Below are 16,537 nucleotides of genomic sequence, written 5' to 3'. Positions count from 1 at the left end.
GTTGCATAGAGATAGTAGAAGCAAAAACCATATGTGCCACCCCTAGAGGGAGGGTTGCTAACACAACTGCAACCCATGGAGGAGCTCAAGTTGGAGGTGGAAACATTGATGGGGGATCTTTTAAATCATCGGTGTGCCTGCCAATTTTGGTCCCTTGCCACGAGATGTATGGATTAAGTTCAAGCCAACTAAAGAGCTTAATCTCGGTGCTCAAGGGACATGTCCTTATGCTAAGCCTCTACGTCATTGAGTTGTAGGGAGATTCTCTCTTGGCTTCATTTCGCTCCAAAAAAAACTTTTCCTAAGAAATCCTTGACATGCCAATGAAGCTTAATCACAATGAGCTATTGATTCTACCATCTATGAGAGTGGCGTGGGTCCAGTGCCCACTCAACAATTGAGGCCAAGACTTCAACATCGGAGAATTCATCTCAATTGGACATAACTTCTACTACTACATGGTGAATTTCCTGCTAGATATGTTTAGGGGCTTGGATGTGGAATCTCTAAGCAGCAAAGTGGGTGTGTAAAGGAAAGGAAGAGATGAGGTCTAGGAAAGGAAGTAGGGAAGGATCCTTGCATCAACTACTAAAACTTGAAAACTCTTCTACAGTGACGAATTCCCTCCACCAATTGCCAATGTTTTCCAATTTCTCAAATCGCCTCTCAGCAACACTTCTCTAGAGCCCCTAACAACCTCCATTAAAATATTATGAGTGCACCAATGTTGGGTGATAAGCTCTTTGGGGAGAGTCGGGTCAGGGGGACCTAGTATTTGACTCTTGCTGAAAGGTGGGAACAATGAAACAAAATAAGAAACAAACTTGATAAGTGACAAGTTGCCTTAGAGCCTCTGTTGTAACAATCTCTCTTTCCTTGTCGAGCCACATATTAAACATTAGGGCCATCTCTAGATCCTTCCGCTGATTACCCACAAGATGTAATGAATGTGTTTGAATGATGTATAACATCATTGCACAATGTGTGAGCTAGGTTGAGGGTGAGATGGCCATGCCTTCCCCCTCAGTTAAGTCAAGTGATGGTGGTGGGCCTGTCCCACCTCCCGCTCCAAAAAAAAAACATTCACAATGTTTCTCACCCCATATGAGAAAACTATTTAATCTATATGGTAGTGCTAATATTTGAACAAAAAATTACACAAAAAATATAAAATTTTGTAGTTTTATCAATAAACCTATAACTACTAATAACCTATTCACTAGATACATATATCATAAAGTCACAAATTCATAAATAAAAACACATTTGTACTGATTTGTTAAAGTTTTAACTCTTTTTTATTTCAACATAAACACATTAGTCATTTCAAGCATCTAGAACATTGGTGAGACTCTTTGCAAATCGATTCCAAACACCAAACTCTAGAACAATACCACTAATTTGTTAAAATTTCTAATTTTTTCTAACTATACCATTTCAACTGTTCTAGAACATCATGAACAGATTAACCATTTCAATATTCCAAAACATGTGCACCTACAATATTAATACATTCAAGTTACTCTTGCAGACACACGTTTTCTGACCCGAAACATCATTTTCCACAAAACTACAACTACACCACAAGTAGAGATATCTGAACTTTATGATCACAAATTTGCTTTCCTGCCTTTGTTTTATGCCCACTGCCTCTTTTCGGAGCTCAAACATGGACCCACTCGTGGTTTAAGATCTGTATCCCTGTTCACACACAAAATCCCCATTTTCTTGACCGCCTTTCACTCATATGCATCCCCGAGCTTGCTTCGACCTTGCCTCCAGTCTTCCACGTGCATTTTCTGTTTTTCCCAGATTCAGAGCACTCCTATATAAACCTCTTATACCCTCCACTGATCCATATGCCCTTCACTTTCTGCTAATACCAGATCATTCTCACGCCCTTCTCTTTGGATCAAACCAAAAATTTTTGATATTTTTCGTGTTGCGTTACCCAGATTCAGAGCACTTCTATATAAACCTCTTATACCCTCCACTGATCCATATGCCCTTCACTTTCTGCTAATACCAGATCATTCTCACGCCCTTCTCTTTGGATCAAACCAAAAAAATTTGATATTTTTCGTGTTGCGTTATCTGCTAATTCCACAGCCATGACTGGGACCTCATCAGAACAATGTTCCTCGGTCCACGAACTTGTTTTCTCTGATATTATTATTCTCTACACCCATTTGCATATGAGATTCTGAATGGACTGTGTTAAATTGTATGCAGGACATTAGGGGTAATGACGTGGATCTCAGCCTCTACAGAGGCAAGGTTTTACTCATTATCAATGTTGCTTCTCAATGATAATTCTACATTCTACATTTTGCTTCAGTTTGGGATCAATGATTTCATAATGGGTTTAATCTAGGTTATTAGAAAGAAAAAGAAAAAAATTATAAAGCTGTGTCTCTGTAATTTCTCAAATCAGGTTCTTTATAAGATTTAGTTCTAAAATAGTATGTGAGAAACAAAATATTGATGGACTATGCAGGGCTATTTGTTTTTTAACTGAAATTATCCCATTTATAAACTTGACAAATTGGGGCCACTCTGTGCTTTGTCTTGCAGTGGGTTGACTACCTCTAACTACACTGAGTTGAATGAAGTGTATGCAAAGTATAAGGATCAAGGTACTGTCCAAACATACGTGGTTAACCTCATTAAATGATTCTTACATTGAGTTGAATGAAGTGTATGCAAAGTATAAGGATCAAGGTACTGTCCAAACATACGTGGTTAACCTCATTAAATGATTCTTACATTTCCTTACTGTCATATTATATCCAGTTGTTGTTGTTGATCTGTTGATAATAGCATGTATCTTAGACAAGGAAGGTCGAAATGCTTTACCTTTTTAATGGCATGGGATTAGCATCCTTAGGTCAATTCTTTTATTTGAGTCTGTTGAAAATTTTGCATTACTTTAAACCAACTTCTAGTTCTGTTCCCATTCTCCCTTAGGTCAATTCTTTTATTTGAGTCAAAGGTTTGCATTACTTTAAACCAACTTCTAGTTCTGTTCTCATTCTCCCGTTCATGTCTTGACAATATATTAGTCTATTACTGATCAGTGTTATGCCCACAATATTTTTTTTCCAGGATTAGAAATACTTGCTTTCCCATGCAATCAGTTTGGTTGACCGGAACCAGGTGATAATGCACAGATTGCAGAAGTGGCCTGCACTCGTTTTAAAGCAGAGTTTCCCATATTTGACAAGGTCTTCATCTTATTTCTGTTTTTTATACCTTCTCAGATTACTTCTTCTTATCATGCAAGAGGTGGATTTATTTAAAAGTTAACTAATCCACCAGGTTGATTCTTGAGATCCTTGGTGCTAAATTGGCATCTCTGTAATGTAGGTGGAAGTTAATGGGAACAGTGCAGCTCCTGTGTACAAGTTCTTGAAGTCAAGTAAAGGTGGGATTTTTGGAGAAGACATAAAGTGGAACTTCACTAAGTTTCTGGTGGACAAAGATGGAAATGTTGTTGAACGATATGCTCCAACTACGTCTCCATTGAGCATTGAGGTGTCTGGACGAACCACCTTTTCTTAGTTCCATGCCTTCTTTGCAGAGATTCTAGCTGTCTGCTTAGTCTTTTTGCATACAAACTTGACATTAAAAGGGTTTTGATTTAATGGGATGCATACCTTAAAGGATTAGTTACCAATATTCTCCATTGCAAACATAGTTACTAATATTTTCCATTTCGTGTTTGCAGAAAGACGTGAAGAAGTTGTTAGGAATTGCTTGATTCTGTTAAGAAACAACATATTATACCCTTTCTGTTGGGAAAATAGAAAAAGCGGCAATTCAACATTATAGTGTTCTATCCCTGGCACAGATTCAAGGGAGCATTGTTAGGCAGTTTGTCACTCTATCAAAGTACTTATTTTGTTCAGTTGCACAACATTCAAGGCAGCATTGTTAAACAGTTGGTCTGTTGATGCAAGTATTGCATCCACTATGTTATGTGGCATTTCGATTAGTTTTTTAATCATATATTTCAATGCAATTTTAACTTCTTGAACTATCATTGAATGAAAAATTCATTAATTGGATTTTTGAAAATGAAGTTTGAAAATTGTTTATCTCATTATTTTTTTAAATATATAATTTTAAATTTATTTATATAATTTTAAATTTATTTAATTAAAAATTAAAAACGGTAAATAATCATTTTTTTTTTAAATATAAAATTTAAGAAAAGATTGTACTTGAGGGAATTTTTATATTTGATACTTAACTTTTAAAGTTTTGGATTTTAGATGATTATATGTACTTTTTTGTGTTTTAAATAAATTGATTTTTTGAATTTACTCAGTGTTATATATACTTTGTATTATCAAAAGGGTCACTTCAAAAATTACATGATGATTAAGATGAATAACAATAAAGTAAATATGAAGAAGATGAATGGTAAAAAGTAATAGGAAGCTTATAATAAATAACAAATAGATTATGCAATGATCTTCTCAATCTATATTCTTCTGTTTTTGTATAGTTGTGCCTACTATCTTTCACATCTTTCATATAGGTAATATCATAAAAAAGGTTGAAATCACACACCATTCAAACCTTTAACCTTAGATGTTATAGTGAAGGGCATACTCTATCTCTCCTTCTTTCTAATATCAATGGTTGATTTCTCTAAAATCAATCATTTTGATTTCATGAAGCTTCAAAAACAATCTCATTTGTGAGACCACTAGAAGGGGACTTGCACAAAGAATATTCATACAAATTAAGGAAATATTGCCAAATAAGAACTCTGGCACCCAAAGGTGCACTTGGGATTATAGGAAAGCATTACGACCATGGGATATTGACAAAGTCATCTTAGAATTTTGAGCTTAAGTGACCTTTTATTGTACATTCAGGTACCATTCCCAATAAAAGTTGGAGAAGTGGGACTAATATGATCTTTTGGTTTGGTTTCTTGCCATATGCACATCTACAATTGTAGATGTTGGAATCATGGGATATTTCGCTTTGTGATTCTCATTCTATCATCTTGTGCTTTGCAGATCATGTGAACCTTTACTTTTAATTAATTTTCCATGATCATGATCTCAAACCATGTAATTGATTAATTATTCACTTCCTCACTCCTAAATTCCTTTACTATTAGTAACATTTCATTCAATTATATTTAATCTATCATTTCAAAAGAGTGGGAAATATTTATCATGTAGTCTTTATCCATTGTATAAATACTAAAATCCATACACAAAATAGAATAAATTAAATGTATTTTCCATACTAACTCTAAAATCAATGTACAAAATAGAATAATGAATTTATTATATAAATGTCAATGTACAAAATAGAATACTGAATTTATTGTATAAATGTCAAAATCAATGCACTATATTAAGAGCAATGCAACAAACAACTTTAAAATTAATACAAACTATAAAAACTATGCAATTAATGTGGATTGGTACCAAAACCATTCTCTAGCAAAGTTCTACATTGAAGTACAAGTAAAACCTATGGCTGAATTTTATTAAACAAATCACATGTTTATATAGCATTGCATGAAGAGAAATATTACAACAAATTAAGAGATAAGTGCTCAATTAAATCCTAAGAACTAGCAACTAAGCACACTAATAGAGATAGTTGGAGAAATATGTCAATTACTCCATAAGAATATGTGATATGAAACCAAAAGGATTCATCACTTTCCATACTACAATAATCTTTATAATACAAATAATAACATGACATGCTAAATACATATGCTAATCCACATCATTCCTCATAACAACAAAAACATTAGTCTACAATGCTAAAGTTGAAGTGGAAATTGAAAAATCTTGTTGTTGATGCTAACCTTGCTTACCAATAAAGTAGAAAGGAGCAGATCATTATTAAATCTAGTGAGACAATGACTTGTAATTTAAATTATAAGACAATGATATGCAAGTGTCTGAGGAACTCAAACATTAAAAAAGGAAGAAGAAATATTTAATAACATTGTATGTTTAGACATATGATGTGCTCATTTCCTTACAAACCCCTAAAGTGTTTTCATGTACCTCACTAGGAAGAACATCCATCTATAATTCTCTACATTAATGAATTGAATATCTTCAACCAAATGTACCATAAAACTAGTAGGTAAATATTGCTCAAAAATACAAATAATTTCTACTATTTCATTGTTTCCATTATAGAAATGTAACACTTATCTCCCCCACAATATGTAATTATAACTATGACTCAGTGTCACCATCAACCATGATGGCGGTGTTTTAATGACCTATGAACTGTGACAAACAATTAAAACAATGTGATTGCATTTTGCTAATTAATGAATAAAATGTGATGAACAATTGAATGAAGGGTGTAGCACTAGCATTGGCCATGATATGGCAAAAATGAACTGATGAGGAGGCTGCAAGATTATTGTACCTACCCAACGAAACATCTTTCATTGAAAACCCATGTCACCAATTGCCACAAATTAAATTTGAAAATTTTCCCTCTTTGCCCACTTTCCAAAATTCAGCTATTGAAAGATATTTGGGTGTAAGTTGGGAAGTCAACCACTCGTAGTTATGAGGGTATGTGAAGTGGTTACTATAGCTGAAAATTGTTAGCAAATGGTACAACTAGTATTGATCTCATTTTTGTTAGTTGACCCACATATTCCTTTGCCACAAGCCAGAAAATCATGAGTTTTCTTGTGCAAGGGCAAGAGTGTTGATGAGTGAAGTTTCTTATGCTTCACTTCCAACTTCCTCAAATCTCACTAGGCAGGTGAGATAATGGGACTATGTCCGAGGTTTATTGCCCTGAAATAAACTACAATAAAATTTTATACAACATGTTTGTACAATAAAGCAAAGTAAATCATGTACAACAAAGAAACAAACAAAAAGGAGATGATATAAAGTATCATATACATAATGTAAAGTAACTAAATTGAAATTTAAACAAGTTGAAAACAAACAAATAAATGAATTTGCAGGGAGATATTTATGATAATATCGTGTTAGCCATAAGACCACACATACATATCTTGAAATATGACATAAATTAATTAATTAGCCACTAATGTCAAAAATATTTTCTCATAAAAATTAACAATATAAAGTAAAAATTTTGGAGAAATATTCTGGAAAGATATAGGTTGTTAATTGTATATTTTATTAATAAAAATATGAGCACACCATAATATTTTGGATGATTCCTACGAGAATCTAGACCAAAAATAAACTCCAAACCATCTAGGATGTAAAAAAACTCTTACATAGATACTTGAAATTTCAACATTAAATAAGACAAAGTGTTGGGCAACTTGGACACTTTCAATAAGATTGGATCAACAATATGTTCTGCAAAAGTGCACCAATTAGCACTGATATGAAAAATATCAGACCTTCTAACAACACAAGATAATGCAAGAAATAAATAACAACCTTGATAAAATAATCATAAATTGATGAGCTCATTTTCTTCTTGTCACTTCTCGAAGGATTTTTGTTGTCACCAAAACAAGTAAGCTATTGTACTCTAGAATAAATTAATTAGAGAAAAAATGACAACTTTAAAACTTATGCATACCTCTCCTCACTAGTATTTTCCATCCTCCCTTCTATGCTTTGTGTCCAGTTTTATATTCTCCTTGTGTAATTGGAGAGAAAATTTGTTTTATAACTAAATGTTTTTATTATGTTAAAATCTTTTTATTTTTACTTCAAGAGAAGGCGTTTAAAACACTTTTTCCTTAAGTAATTAAAATTATATTAGTAGGTGGGGTCCCCAATCATGTCCATGAAATATTTTCATTAATCCTTGTAACTCCCATGAAACAAAACATATATAAACATGACATCATCAAGAATACCATCACCATAGAAATCATCCATACAAAGCATCCCGATATCCATCATCACATATAAACAAGCATGTGAATAATCCTTGTGTCTCCCATCAACAATAATGTCATTGAACCATGTAACATAGTCAATAATATGGTGCCCCCAAAATATAATAATTTTCTAGTCTAAAATATGTCCAAGTAAAGTAAAGTAAAAACACATCATGCCAAAGAAATAACTCATGTTAGCTCAAGGGGTCTACTCAAGCTAGGCATGTAGAATGGTCTTTTCTCCTCCTTCACCTTTTCTCCTTGTACCTCTGAACGCATGTTTTGGAAGGATATTTCTCTCCATCCCCATCCTTCTTCTAGTGGAATGTCAATATGTGTATGTGATGAAGTGGCCTCAGAGGGAGCATGGGAATGCATGACTGACATATGAAAATTTCCCAATGCAAGATGAGTAGGGGAATCAAGGGGTTGATGACCATGGAATTATGTGCTCTGAGATAACATAGAAGTTACTTGAGGAGAAATGATCACAAGATGAACAGAGGGATGAAAAATAGTAGGTTAATGTGCAATTACATATGCAATTCTAAAAGGGTTCGTCTCCCAACCATCATTATGTACATGCTGCTACTGAGATACATGAGGTTTTTGGATTTCCATGATGCTAGGATGTGGGAGAGGTACATTTTGTGAAGCATGTGGATTAGGAGGGGGGAGGACGACCTTTGAGGTATAAGTTTCCTATTTGAGTGAGCCGATTGAACTTCTCAGAGTCCTCATCAAAGGGTATAGGAATATTATTCTTTTATTCTTGTTTCCCTCCATGATACATTGGTTCTTTTGGCTTGCCCCTTTCAATTACCCTAAGAGCCCATGCTAAAGAAACTCATAGTGTACTGTGATCAAGAAAATATGTCATGCAACCATTAATTATTGAGCATGAATATATAATAAAAAAATAAAATATTGTTTAAAATCATTTTTCACATAAATGATGGGGTGTTTTGCATACACACAAGTGGAAAGTATATAACATGGAGGCAAGAATTGTTTATTCACGCAATAGGAGAAAGTGTTATGAACAGTATGCTTACACAATGCATATGATGGGAAAAATGAGATATTTTTGTGCTTATGTAGCTTGTTTACCAAAACATTATAAAACTATGTGCAAAGAGTAATATGTATGGTACTATAATGTGCTAATAAAGACAACCATTTCTAAGTTGTTTTCCATATTTACACCACAAATCAAAGCATGGCTTGTGTATATATAAAACATAATATGTAACAAATATATCCCACGAATTGTATGGGATAAATACATGAAATATTCGTCACTAAGCAAAGGATGAAACATTACTTTGCGTTTTTTTTTTTTTTTTGCTTCATAATGGAAGCCATGGATATTAGCATAAAAGAGCATTTATATGGCAAGTATAATGAACATATGCATGACTAAAGTTCACAACCCATTTGGGAGTAACACTTTAATTAGGTATACTTGGTTATCTATGACAACATTGAGGGATGAGCTTTATATTTTATTACCCATATTTATTTTCAAGCCATAGATAAACTTCATAAACTACCCAACACTTCATTTTGAGTTGATGATGGAAATGGTTGAAGGTAGGGGACGATGTCATAGCGTGGGAGGCATCAAATGATAATTATGGAGTGTGAGTATATCTGTTGTGCACAAATGTTGATTTTTTTACCTTTCTAGGTGATTATTTTTTAAGTTAATTTAACACATGACAAGCCATATGAGGATGGAGGTGAACTAGCTTCAGAAAACTTAAAACTGCAAAATTCCAAAAAAATACTTTTTTATGCTTAAATGCATGATGTGCTGCGAAAATGACTATGGCAGGGTCCAAATACAACTTTCAAACACATGAGAAAATAAAGTGATAACATGTCTGTTTACGATGAATTAAAATGTAGGCTTGGAGAGCTATAGGCTATAAATTGTGGGTTGTGGGTATAATGATAGCCCAAATGCATAAAACAGGGGTTGCAACGTAACCCAAATGTATGCAAGGTGAATGAGTTTTGTGCCTCTCTTTGTGAGACCGAACATAGGGCGCACGTTGGTTTTGTGAGGGACAAGCTTTGCCCTCCTTCCTTGTTGTGGCCAAGCTATGTACAACTACATAAGTGGAAAAATTCTCTTTGAATTAGCCATGGTATTCCTTAGCATTTTTAAAGTGGTATGGATTAACCTAATATTATGAGCTAAGATGGTATGGCTCAACCTGATATCATAGAGAAAAAAATATGTGGGTTGGAGAATAGCTTGTGGCCATGAAATTTGTTGTGATTTACATGGTTAGGCTCATTATATTTTTCATAAGTATACTAGAGGCAAGGTGATGGAAACCACTTTTTAGTATTCACGATGGGATTTCAAGTTAGTAAGATTGTAAGCTAGTTAGGGCAGACTGTGAAAGGCACGAAATTGATGGCATTAAACAACTAAATATTTATATGTTGGTAAAAAGAAAAACTTACTTATCCATTTCCATAGAATGAAATGTGAGCTAGGTAGCTAGCCATGCTAGTGAAAATTTTCATGTGTTAGCTCTGGCCTTAGGTTTTTTTCAAAATGTAAGTAAAACAAAACCCATGCAACAAAAAAATGGATTTACATGGAGGGTTGCCCTTGGAAGGTATAGACTCATGGCATAGTCATGGTGAGGGTGAAAACAAGAAGTACCATCATAATCCAAATCAAATGTCATATGAAATATAAGGATTATGTGTTGAGTAGTGGGCTACATTGGTTGAACTAACATTATTATTTATACAGTTGTGGATTCTACTCAAATAATTTTTGAAGGTGGGTCATAGTGCGGTCACCTCCATTATATGTATCATTTATTGAAATAGTTTCAATCATGTTAGTTTATGGTAACATCAGATAGGTGTTCTTGTCTCAGATGATGCTAAGAAGCTAAGGAACAATATATCTCCAAACCTAAAAAATGTTTCGCAACATACGCTTGGGAAACACCTTAATTAAATTAATTTTCCATAATTAAAATATTTCCTAAAGTCTAACTTAGGAAAAGTGATAAATTAAAAGTAGTTAATTAAGGATGTTCAAAATTTCTCTAGAGACTTCTATTGATGAATTTTAATTGATCTTAGTCGTTGGTGGAGATTAGAATGTGGCTGTTGAAGACTCAACAAGAGATCATAAGAGTAGGTCAAAGGGGCTTGGAGAAGACATCAACTGCATTGGAGAGATCAGCGCAATCAAGGCAGATTGAGCTACCAAGTTCGTAGATCTAGTGAGGGTGCAGCTCAAGCCAGGGAAAAAGAGTAGCAGGGGTTTGCAACAGGAAGAATTAGCAGAGAAATTCTTAAATGGTTTTCTAGTTTCTAGATCAAGGAAAGGGAGATATAATTATCTAGTAGGGAGGCCGAAAATCTGCATTGCAAGTTGCCAAGTTTCCTAGAAAGAGCGAGTGCAAGATCTAGAGCGAAGTGCAAGATCCAATATCTACATCTCAGAGGCATAACGAATTAGATGAAAAGGGGCAAGAGGATGCAAGATGACTTGCTAAAAGTTTTCCCAGACAAAGATTAATTTCTCTCTAGCAGATAGTGCACATTTCCAGTCTGGTTGTGATAATTAGCTAATACGTGTGAATTTTCTAGAGAGGGCCATATCCAGTTGCTGTGAGGGAAAAAAATTTCCCATATTATTTTCCAGTTGAGATAGATTTCCAGAGGATCTCTAGTAGGGCATCCAAAATGCAATTCTATATATTTGTTGCATAATAAAATGAACCCTCATTTGTTACACCAATTTTCCCTTTGATTTTTTTCTCAGTAATTTTAGTAAAAAATAATTGTGTCAAATTTTATGCGGGTTTATCTATTTCTCAATTCCTAATTTCTTTACTTCTGCGATATAATTTTATTGTGAAGAATGCATCAATGTATTTTATATTTGTCGTAAACAAATTAACTACTAATCAATTACGAGAATAATTTCTAGTTATTGCATTCATGGAAATTTCACATGGTATCAAAGTGTTATTGATCAGATTAGAGGCTCAGAAGTGAAATATTGAGAGATCACACGGTTTCAGACATAGATTTGAAGCACAATATTTAGAGCCGTGTAGACTTGGCTAGGGGTGCGAATTACTGGGCAGGAAAATTGATTTCCACAGGCATAGTGCAGGAAAAGTTTGATTTACCCAGAGTAGAATTCCAGTAGGTAGTGTGGTTGTTGGGAAGTAGTTCTGATCAGCAGATCAATTCATTCATTGAGCATATATGGGTGTAGAAGATTTACAACAAGGGTTGTAGTTGCAGATCTGTGTAGGGAAGGAAGAGAAAAACACATGGGAGGAATTTCCAGAATTTCTCAGAGGGTTTCTAGTTTCCAATTTCCAGGAGGAGATCCATAATTTCCAATTGCAATAGGTCATAACAGACTTTCCAGTTCTTCTATTGTAGGAATTTACATGGTAAGTTCCTTAGATGGAACACCAAAGGACACCGCTCATAAACAGATCACAGATCAATACACCAGTATTATTGACGTGGTTAAAACCCTCATAGAGGGAAACAATCAATGACCTGAAACAACATGACCACTTCAGATAGTTTATTAATGTAAAAGAAAGAAAATTTACATAATCTTCTCTCATAAACGATCACCTAACAAATGAGCCTCCATGCTCTTTAAATAGAGATCATGGACCAATCAGGTGTTAAGCCATGGATCAAGTGTCAGTAATACCGAGGAGAGAATGAACCGACAGATCACTTCATATCTAGACATATCATGACGATCGAATTGTAAGTTACAAAAAGTACATACTAAAGAAACACACTTTACCTAACTATAAATTAGACCAAGTTATACTTAATTATTTCCTATGTGTCGGAATATCCTAACATCCCCCCTTAAGAACAACTTGGAATAGGATTGAAGGATATACAAAGATGAAACAATAGGAGAAGGAAGGAGGCATTAGAGCCTATCCCCCCTTAGTGACAACTTCCTGAACTCCAACCATAAATCGAAGTTTAGTAAACTTTGCCTCTGTGAGAGCCTTTGTAAAGATGTCTGCAAATTGATCATCGGTTGAACAATATTGCACTTCAAGAACATGGTCATGAATGAGCTTTCCGATAAAGTGCATGTGTAGTTCAATGTGTTTTTTGCATCGATGTTGGATTGAATATTTGCATAGTTGAATGGAACTTTGATTCTAACCAAAGTGTATTCAGATGCTGCTACTAAAAACCAAACTCTGAAAGGATCTAACAAAGCCACAAGGCTTCCTTACTAGCTTCAACAACGCCACGGTACTCTGCTTCTGTTGAAGAAAGAGAAATGACACTTTGTTTCTTGCAAGCCAATATAATAGGTCCAAAACCAAGGGTGAAGACATAACCTGTAGTAGACTTCTGATCATCAAGGTCACCAGCCCAATCAGAATCAGTGAAACCAACCAATAGAGGATATGCTTCTGCACTGTATAGAATCCCAAATGAAACTGTACCTCAAACATAACGAAGTATTCTGTTATTTGCTTTCCAATGACTTTCATGTGGGTTTTTCATAAATTGAGAAACAAGGCCAATAACAAAGGAAAGGTCAAGACGTGTATGGGTCATATACAAAAGTTTTCCAACAACATGACGATATAAGGTAGAATCAACTTTAGGGGAAGTACAAGTGACTGAAATTTTGGCTCCAGATTGAAAGGGAGAAGGGGCTGGCTTACAGTCTTCCATGTGAAAGTGGTGTAGAAGATCATAGGCATACTTGGACTGGGAAAGGGAAATACCTTCTTTTGACTTCACATGGTTTATAAGGTTGGGATCACTACCAGTAAGGATAAGATCATCAACATAGAGAACAAGAAAGATAAGAGACTTGCCCACTTTCTTGGTGTAGACAATATTGTCAGAATGACACCTAGAAAAGCCAATATCTAAAAGAAAGCTATCCATTTTCGCATACCAAGCTCGAGGGGCTCGCTTGAGACCATAAAGGGATTTCTTAAGCCGACATACAAGGCTTGAGTCTTTTTTTATAAAGTTGGGAGGTTGTTCCATATAGATTTCTTCATGCAAGAAGGCAAATTTAAAATCCATCTGATGGACTTCCCATTCGAAAGAGGCATCAAGGGAAAGAACAAGGCGGATAGAGTTCATTTTGGCAATAGGGGATAAGGTTTCAGTATATTCAATGCCTTCAACTTGTGAAAAAACCTTAGCAACAAGACGATCTTTATGTTTATCAACTTTCCCATTTGGATGAAACTTGGTTCTATAAACCCATTTGTATCTAATAAGTTTTTATCCCTTTGGAAGAGGAACAAGGTCCCATGTATCATTTGGCAGTAATGAACGATATTCTTCATTCATAGCTACATCCTAATCTGGATGGCATAAATCTTCTGCAAAGGTGTTAAGATCATAATTTGATGAAGCTTGAGCCTGTAAAGAAGAGGCTCTATCGAATCGAGAATGTGTACGATGTTGATCTTTAGGATCACCTACAAGAGCACCTGTTGCATCCCGAGTAGCACAGACCCATTTTGAAAGTTGAGGAGCTAAACAAGGATCTTGAGAATGTGGGGGAGGATTTTCATCCTTGTTGTCATCATCTGAAGAAGGAATATTTCCAGAAGTAGAATGGATATAGGTAGGTGGCACATCCGTGGAGCTAGGCTCATAGGCCAATATATTTTCAACAAACTTTACATCTCTTCTAATGATAACATTTTTAGATTTAGGTTGAAGAAGTCTATATCCTTTGACATCTTCAGAATATCCAAAAAAAATACATTTTGCACTCTTAGGTTCTAAGGATTTATGTTTCTCATCTTGAATATGGGCCCATGCTCCACTTCCAAAAACATGAAAGTGGCTTACATCTGGTTTAATTGAGCTCCATGCTTCTTCTAGAGTGATATTCTTTAAAACCTTAGTAGGAGTGTGATTTACTATGTAATTTGCACAGTTAATTGCTTTTGCCCAAAAATTAAGACTAAGTCCTTTAGATTGAAGCATACAATTAGCCATTTCCTTTAAGATGCGATTCTTCCTTTCAACTACACCATTTTGCTATGGAGTATATGGAACAATATGTTGCAATTGAATTCCATGCTCAGTGCAAAAGTTGATGAATTTTTTGTTAACATATTCTCCACCATTATCAGATCTTATCTTAAGAATTTGATGTCCACATTGTTTCTCAACAAAGGCCTTAAAGGCCAAGAACATGTTAAAGACTTCAATATTGAGTTTTAAGAAGTATACCCAAGTGTGTCTAGAGAAATCATCAATGCAAGTTAAGAAATACTTGTAGCCAAGAATGAAACAACTGGAAGTGGACCACATAAATCACTATGCACAAGTTGTAAAGGGGCTGAGGCATGCCAAGAGACTGGCATAATTCAACCTAGTCAAAGTTATTTCTCTGCTCCAGTAGTATTGGTGCACAAGAAGGATGGATCATGGTGCATGTGTCCGGATTATGGGGAGCTCAAAAGCTCACTATTAAAAACAAATTTTCCATTCTTGTCATTGATGAATTATTGGATGAATTGCATGGATAAATTTACTTCACCTAGTTGGATCTTCGTTCAGGATATCATCAAATCAGAATGAAGACTAAAGACATTCCAGAAACAGCATTTAGAACTCATGAGGGTCATTATGAATTTTTGGTCATGCCTTTTGGCCTTACCAATGCACCTTCTACATTTCAAGGTTTGATGAATTCCATTTTCAAACCCTTCCTTAGAAAATTTGTGTTAGTATTTTTTGATGATATACTAATCTACAACAAGTCTTGGAAGGATCATGTTCAACATGTTGACAGGGTACTCAAACTATTGGAGGAGAAACAATTATATGCAAAAAGCTCCAAATGTTTCTTTGGAGTACAAGAGGTGGAATATCTGGGTCATATTGTATCTCATGAAGGTGTGAAAGTAGACCCTAGCAAAATTAAAGCCATTAAGGAATGGAAAATCCCCACATCCATAAAGCATCTGCGAGGATTTCTCGGGTTAACAGGGTATTATCCCAAGTTTGTTAATAATTATGGGCAAATAACAACACCTCTAACAATGTTATTAAAGAAAGATGCAATTTCATGGACTCCAGAAGAAATGAAGGCCTTTGAACATCTTAAAGAGGAAATGTGCCAAGCACCGGTCTTAGCTACGCCAGACTTCACAAAAACCTTTGTTGTGGAAAGTGATGCCTCAAGAAATGGAATTGGTGCTATTTTAATGCAAGAAGAAAGACCCATTGCTTTCGAAAGTCGTCCAATAAAAGGAAAGTATTTACACAAAGCTATTTATGAGAAGGAAATGTTGGCAATATTACATGCACTTAAGAAATGGCGACCCTACCTAATGGGAAGACACTTCAAGGTAAAAATGGATCATGATAGTCTTAAATACTTTTTAGAACAAATATTATCTTCATAAGAGCAACAAAAATGGGTCACAAAGAAGTTGGGTTATGAATTTGAAATCATCTACAAGAAAGGGAAGAAAAATGTTGTGGCAGATGCACTCTCAAAAAAGGATGAGGATGTGGAAGCATTTCTTTGCACCATTTCTATTATCCAACCAGATTGGATAAACAAAGCAAGGGATGAATGGAAGAATGACGAAGAACTATTGGCACTCA

General features: G+C 34.8%; 1 pseudogene across 1 annotated transcript; it reads left to right on the top strand.

Moving 5' to 3' along the window:
- The first annotated feature begins 1,640 nt into the window (after positions 1-1,640).
- On the top strand, positions 1,641-4,032 carry LOC149148192 (putative phospholipid hydroperoxide glutathione peroxidase; annotated as a pseudogene). Its single transcript, XR_016262585.1, has 5 exons — positions 1,641-2,277; positions 2,575-2,636; positions 3,106-3,224; positions 3,367-3,534; positions 3,728-4,032. The product of XR_016262585.1 is annotated as a putative phospholipid hydroperoxide glutathione peroxidase (transcript).
- Positions 4,033-16,537: the final 12,505 nt, after the last annotated feature.

The sequence above is a fragment of the Pinus tabuliformis genome, chromosome 9 (assembly GCF_031772625.1).
Source record: "Pinus tabuliformis cultivar Carrire ecotype Pingquan chromosome 9, CPIR1, whole genome shotgun sequence".
NCBI classification, from domain to species: domain Eukaryota; kingdom Viridiplantae; phylum Streptophyta; class Pinopsida; order Pinales; family Pinaceae; genus Pinus; species Pinus tabuliformis.
This window is presented reverse-complemented; position numbering and strand designations above follow the sequence as displayed.